General features: G+C 33.8%; 1 long non-coding RNA gene across 1 annotated transcript; it reads right to left on the bottom strand.

Annotated features, from left to right (window-relative positions):
• Positions 1-4338: 4338 nt before the first annotated feature.
• LOC112733156 (uncharacterized) lies at positions 4339-7428 on the bottom strand. Its single transcript, XR_011869939.1, has 3 exons — positions 6809-7428; positions 6581-6728; positions 4339-4530 (listed from the first exon to the last, which is right to left on the bottom strand). It is a non-coding gene; the product is annotated as an uncharacterized lncRNA (long non-coding RNA).
• Between the last annotated feature and the right edge of the window lie 364 nt (positions 7429-7792).

The raw sequence follows: 7792 nt of genomic DNA, 5'->3' as shown, positions 1-7792 counted from the left end.
CTGAAAAAGTTCATAAACACCAAATAAAAAACGAAATCAATAAAAAGTATATTCAGGAGCAAAATCCTACAATAAAACGGATAAATAAAATTTTATAAAAATATGTCAAGAAAAAAGCAAACATAGTTTAATAATAAAATTACTAAACAACTGATAATTATGCTTGCTGTTTTAGTATCAATACCAAACAATTGTTATAGCATATTTTTATTTAACAAAAAGTATATTATTTATGCAATGCCGGCATGTTTATAAATTTTAGTATCAATACCAATTTTCTGAAGAAAATTGGTAAAGTATATATTATTCTTTTTAAGATAATATAAATAATTTAAATAAATTATTAAAAGTATATGTTCATTGCTTAGAATGTAAATAAAATTGTAATACTAGTTTTACGAGTGATATATGTTTACTTGAAAGAACTTAAAGAAATAATACTTTTAATATATTCTCTTTTTTAAATTATTTGTCATTCATTTCGAAAAATTATTATGTACATAATTCTTATTTATTTTGAAAAATAATATTAATATTAAATAAAATATCATATATAAAAAGATAAATAAATAAATAAATAAACTAAATAACAAAAAATAGTGTAACAAATAAGAGAAAAAATAAAAAGAGAAGAGAAGCAACAAAATAACAAACTAAAAGAGGAAAAAATTGAAAAATTGTCGAAGGAAAAAATGACGTACATATATGTTATTGAGAAAATTTAGGTGGTCAGTACTTTTATTAAAATTTGGCCAGCACTTAACCAACAAAAGTAAAGTGAGTAATATAATTTCATATTTTTAAATAAAATCTCACACTATTAAAATCACTAATAATAACTAATTAATGGTTATAAATCACAAAATTTATTGGCTCCCTAACATTTTTCTACGTTATTTGCTCCATCAAATAAACTAACTGAATGCGAAGTTATATTTATTTATTACGCACATTATTGATGGCAAAGTTATATTTATTTATCGAACCAAATTCAATGTTATTATCTATTAGAGTTGTTAGCAAAATAACTTAGTAATCATTACTAAATAGCAAATGAACAAGAGAGATTAACGCATACAAGAAATATGCAAAAAAAAAAAAACAAAAAATGTAATGGAATTGATCACATAATTAATCATGCATAAAATAAATATGCAATCATACAAGAAATAAAAAGAAAGGCATATAGGGAATAAAATAGATACATGAACATGCATATAGAACAAAAATTTCTATTCTTCCTCTTACAAGCGACCTCAAGCATAATCACACCAAAGACAATCACATTCAATTCATAGCAAAAAATCATAACATAACCAAAACCTCATAAACAAAAAATCACAAGCAACCGAGAAAATAATGAATTCAGAAATAAGAATAAACAAAAATAAGAATAAAACTAGAATAAACTCTAAATCTAATAAACATAAAACAAAATCAAAATAAACCAAAAACAAAGGCATAAAATATAATTATAAACAAAAAACTCTCAAATAAATGTTATTACCTGAGACTTCTCCATTTAGATCTTAAAAAGAGGAGGAGATACTACGAGACTAGCTAGGGGAGGCGCCACGAGACCAACGAGGATGAGACGAGCAGGATTACAGGACGAACCGTTAGGAGGAGGCAAGAGAATGCGACAAACTAGCAAGAAGGAAGCAAGAGACATGGAAAACTAGCGAAAAGGGTATGACTGGACGGACATGGTGACATCTTTGGCCGCCTGCTGCTGTTCGGCGAAGGAGATGGACTGGAGAGATAGAAGGCTAAGACTTTGAGCGTGAAGTGAACTGAGTGAGAAGCAGACCGAGGTCTCAGAGTGTGAGACGTGAGATTTGAGAAGTGAGGGAGTAGCGCGAGTGAAGAATGATTGAGTGAATTAGAGAGTGCAGGGTTAGTTAGTGTAAGGGTATTTTAGAAATTTTGGTCTTTTAGTAACATTTTTGGTTCGTTTTAATTTGGTTCAGGTTTTTCATGTCAGAATTGAAAACTAAACCGAACGGAATAAAAAATTTTAGAAAGCATTTTTTTGTTTTTTTGTTTTCAGTTTATTCGGTTATCATTTTTTTTGTTTGATTAATCGGTTTTATTCAAATTGGATCGATTTTGAACACTTTACCAGAGATACTAAAAAAATTGATGCAATGCTAAGAGAATAAAATAGTATATGTGTAGTGTAAAAATAAACAAGAGAAAATAAATATTAAGTGAGTGGAAAGTGGAGAATTACTTAGATTGGTAAGATTCGTGCTGATAAGGTGTTATAAAAATAAGGATTAGGATTTGAAAAAAGAGAAAAGAGAAAAGAAAATTTGGAGAATAATAGATGACTTTATTAATGATTGTAGTATCTAAAGAACATTAAAAGTAGGCTATTTATAGCCAAGGACCCAACTCGTACTTGACTCAGTTAGATTACATTTATAACTGATTCTATTTATTTAAATTTCAAAATATGGTTACAATTTAGGATTTTCATAACAAATATATTTATAATAAATATCATTTTTTTTCTTAATTATAACTCTTATTTTTCTCCTTTCTCCTTCATCCTTTTTCATTTTGTTGACCATCATATTTCCTTCCTTCTCCACCTTCCCTCCACCACTACCCTCTCCCTTCATTACTGCTCCCTCTACCACCACTATCACTATCATGCCCTCCTTTCAATGTCCAGATTCTTTGTGTCTCCTCTTTCTGCAGTTTAGATCCGTCGCATTTTTCTCTTCCTCCTCCACATTCGCTGCCTCTCTCTCTTCCTCTTTGCGATCCACCGCCACGTCTCTCCCTCTTTTTCTTCGAGTCCGCCGCTGCCACCTCTCTCACACTCTTTTTTAGTATTTTATGTATTTATTCTACAAAACATAAAATATATATTTCAATTCTATTAGGTAACCAACTAGGGTACCAGCCAACTTGAATAACTTTTTAAAATTATTAAAAAAAATTTAAATTTTAAAAATAGGATTTTAAACTTGTCAATGTGAAGCCCCATCTCATCCTCTTTCATCGCGTCACTAGTACCTCGTCTTCAATCGTTTGTTGCGCTACCGCTATACCCTTTGCCACAACTCCTCTGTGCGCCATGTGGGGCCGACCTGCATCAATCACAAGTTTAAAAAAAAGAAACATCCAAAGTTTAACAAAAGAAACATCCCAACTTAAGAGTAGAAACATTTCAAACTTTACAAAAGAAACATCCCAAGTGTAACAAAAAACATCCCAAGTTAAACAGAAAAAAACATCCCATAGTTAGTTTAATAAAATAAAACATTCCAAGTTTTACAAAAAAAATATCCCAAGAGTAACAAAAAAAATTCCAAATTTAATAAAAGAAACATCCTAAGTTAAATGGAAAGAAGCTTTCTCACGTTCGTCGAAGATCCGATGGGGTTTCACGAGACCTTGCATTCATAGCCACACGTCGCAGCAAAGAGAAATAGAAGTGGGAAAAATTACGACGCCGTCTAGGGCGCTCGACGGCAATCGGCGGCAAACTCTGATAGATGGGACTTGCGACAATCAAAGCACGACATTGACGGTCCGATCTCACCACAAAATACGTTGCGTGGAGATCGGTGATCGCAGCGAAGAGGTTTTGATGCAAAGAGGACTGGCAACACGACGCGATCAGTTATGGTGGATGAGATGATGACGCACGACAGTTGCTGGAGCTTCAGGAAACAACGACGCAAGGAGATGGCGTTTACATTGCTGAAGCAGCTATGCAAGGATAGTACATGGAGGGTGTTTCGCATTGGACTTATATGGCGTGTTTTCAATATCGTAATTCTATTTTTTCAAAATCCTAATTTTTGCAAAGTTGTTCAGGTTGGCTTACAGTGAAGTTAGTTCCCTATATTTTTTTTTTGTATATCTATATTTTGTATCTATGTATTTTTTTTTTTATATCTCAGTATCTAAGTTTATAGTATACATCAACCAAATAGAACCTAACAAATCAGAGATAAGTTGTTCGAGAGGTTTTCTAACGTTGCAAGGTGTCAGATGTGCAGAGAACAAAGTCAAGAGTTGACCAATTTTGTAGCACATGACCACATGTAATGTAAGTTATGTAACTACGTATGTGTGAGAGGGAGTTTGGTTGCTTCCACCCAAGAGCAAATACGTAGAAAGAAATGTACGTAGGAAGAAATAGTGAAGATGTAACACCTTGACTTCTAGCACGTCATGATCGTACTAAGAATAAGGTGTTACGACTCTATTTTTCTTTTATTAGCTATTTAATATTGAGCCTCTACACGTTAATTGGTCGATAGATTTTAAGAAAAACGAAATTCCTTTTAGTTTGGTATATACTTCAACTCGACTATGTCAGATAAACATATACTCATAATTAATATCAATACATAATAATTATTCATACAAGACTTAAATACAAACCTACCCCTCTGGAAAAAAAAAAATACAACACTTTACAACATCAAAGACGAGGAGAAATAAACCCAAAAGCAACTAGCAGAACAAGCCTTCTGTTCCTTTTCATTAGCCATCCTGTCTGTACCTCTGAAAATGTTTTTTAAAAACTTTAGGGTGAGAACAAAGCTACACGTTCTCAGTAGGGAATGTGAACGCCGCAATAAACAGAGTAAATACAAATAGCTAGTTCATATCACAAAAACAATTTCACTTAAAACAATTTTAAATTCCTTTCTTTAAATCACGTTACTTAAACAAAATCTCAAAATCTCAGTCACATTAACAATTCCTTATCCATAAACAACATTCCTAAATACATTATTAAAACCACAACACAAGTAAAATATCCATAAAGCACACAAGCACATAACCAAAACAACAGCACAATCACAAATAAATAAAGTAAAGCAAACACAATAAAATGTAAATGCGCAAACAAGATGATGCATGTCTGTTCCTAGTGCAGGCCATGAGCTCATGCGTCAGTTGTCTACCCGCAACCCGACATTATTCGGAGTGAACCCCGAATATGGTTCCTTTACTGTGTCAGTTAGACACCTTGGCATCACGGTTACCCGTGTCAATTAGGCCTCATCATAATAACATTTTAATGTGTATCACAGTAAGAAACAGTGCTATCAGTTAGGCGAACATTCCCGCATTAGCAATCTCAGGCTATCAATTAGGCGGGCAATTTCGCATTAGCAGTTTGTCACAAGGCCCGTTTAACATACAATTCTCATTCATTTATTTCATTCATGACTTTTCATTTTCTTTCATTTCATTATACCTCCACATCACCAATTACATACTCATACCTCCGTATCACCATATTATTAAACGTACCTCCGCATCACCGCTTAACTATACATACCTCCGCATCACCAATTAACTTTAAACCCTTCCTAGTTGTTATAGTACTACTGGTTTAAAAGCGAAACTTGGTGTTGAGGTAATTTGGTCACAATTAAAACTTGTACCATCTCTCTTAAAATTCTGTTATTGTTTTCTAAGAAAATGCAGAAAAACAGCAGGAAGTAGTAGGTTTGTTAAATTCCTTAAAAATCCAATTTTCACCCATTGCCTTTGAAAATTCACGACCTCAAACAAGACTCTTTTAGCTTTTCATTGAATCAAATTCCAGATTAACACCATGTCATATGAAAAAGTTATGAAGTGAGAAACACAGCCATGCCTTTTAGAATTCGGTTTCCAAAATCCAGTGAGCTACCCATACTCTTTTCAACATATCTACTTGGTTAAATAGGGTATTGACATGAAATTTAAAATGAAGATTGTGGACACAGGAAGCTTGAAAATGCCGTTGGTTTCAGCTCAAATACTTACCAGAATTGAAAGTTAAGTGAGTTGGAAGTTGGTGCTTCTGCAGTAAAGAAACAGAATTTTCTGCAGAAACCATCAATCTTCAAAAATTCATTTCTCCCAAACCACTCATCAATAAATTCTGAATTTTTTATGAGATGCTCAAAACACATTTAAAGTTTCATGGAAAAATAGTTTCATTCAAAATTATGACCTGGACTGCTCCCAGAAATTGATTCTTTCTACTGTCATGTATGCAGAAATTCTGCCTTAAGCATTTTCAACAACCTTACTTATCAAAAACCACATTTGAACTTATACCCCTTCCAAAATCGCATGTTTAACCTCTTTTCAGTTATTCGAAATTGTATTCATTGCCAACACAGCCCAAGAACCCAGAATCAACAATTTACATGATTTCAAGTACTTAAACATCATCAAACCTTTACTTTTCTACACTATGCCAAGCATAACTTTCCATATACACTCATCATCGTTCAAACACATGATAACTCATCAATTCACACCAGCAAGCTCAGCAACAAAAGTAGCACCATTTATCCTATCACTTACAACATTCAGTACGCAAAATCATCATAAATAGATACTAGCAGCAAGTATAACTTCAAAATACACACCATCATCATTAATAATTACTACATTAAATCATCAAATCAATCACCAACTACAGTTATAATTCAACTCAATTCCGTCAATTATTCACACAAAGCAACCATAAACCATTTGCTGTTACTCATTTAATTTTAGTGGCATTCATAAGTTAAAACCTTTACTTTTAAAACAAATCCCCTACCTCGACGTCGCAATAGCAGGATTTGATGCAGGAATCCCCTTTATCCCCAATTCGTGGCAGCAGCAGCGATTCTAGTAATATTCTCGCAGCAGAAACATTCAATAGCTCTAAACAAGGGCGGAAACGCCTAACAATGACAATAATGACTCTGAAAAACTAAATGAATCAGAAACAATTGCGGAGCAATGTGATACAAAGCAGAAACAGAGCAATTTCTTCATAACCTACCAAAACGGAAGGTAATAGAAACAACGTCTCCAATTTGGTCAAAGCTTGGTGGCTGGCTGGCGATGGAGGAACGCCTCCTTCCTCCTCTGGTTCGTGATTCCAGTGACGATGAGCGACTTGGGCAGAATCAGAATCGGCAACGTCATCTCCTCCTCTCACATGCAACGGTGACGGTAGGGGTTCCGGTGGCTAGGGCTCCGATCGGACGCAGCGGCGGTGGCTGAACAGAACGGACGCGGTCTGGGTGGCGATGGCGCGGCGCAGGATGCGACGGAGCTGGCAGCGGCCGAGCGCGACGGCTCCTCTCCTTCCTCGCGTCGTCCCTGGCTCGCAGCACTTTCTCCTCTGGCTTCGATGACGGCGACGACGCACAGTGGCGGCGCGTCTCCCTCTCCTTCCTCCGTGTGCGACAGCGACGCCGTCCTCTCTCCCTTGCATTCTCTTCTCCTCTCTTGATTCTCCCTTCTCCCTTTTTCTTATTTATGAGTGTGCATCAGTTTTTGTATGGGGTGTGTGTGTTTATGATAAGTGAGTGACGGAGGGGGTAGCGTGGCTCACTATGGAAGAAGACAGGTGTGGGGGTGTGTGATTTTGAAATTAGGGTTTGTAGGTTCTAATCTGGAGATTTAAGGTTGTGTATGAAATTGGGAATTTTAGATAGTTTAAAAATTTTAATAAAATTAAAGTAATAGAGTGATTAAAAATTAATTTTAATCTAATACTAATATTTATAAAAAAATATTATTTAATTATTAATTAATAAATTTATTTTTAAATAAATATTTTAACTTAATAATTAGAGATAATTAAGTTAATGTCTTTTAAAATTATACAATAAAATTAAAATTTTAATTATTCAACTTAAAGCATATGAAATCATCTTTAGTTTTTGATTATTAAAGCTTTTAAAATTAATAATAAAAAAATACCTAAGTAATGTAAAAAAATTTTGACAGTATATTTTTGAATAAATAAAATAAATTA

The sequence above is a fragment of the Arachis hypogaea genome, chromosome 13, assembly GCF_003086295.3.
Source record: "Arachis hypogaea cultivar Tifrunner chromosome 13, arahy.Tifrunner.gnm2.J5K5, whole genome shotgun sequence".
Lineage (NCBI taxonomy): Eukaryota > Viridiplantae > Streptophyta > Magnoliopsida > Fabales > Fabaceae > Arachis > Arachis hypogaea.
This window is presented reverse-complemented; position numbering and strand designations above follow the sequence as displayed.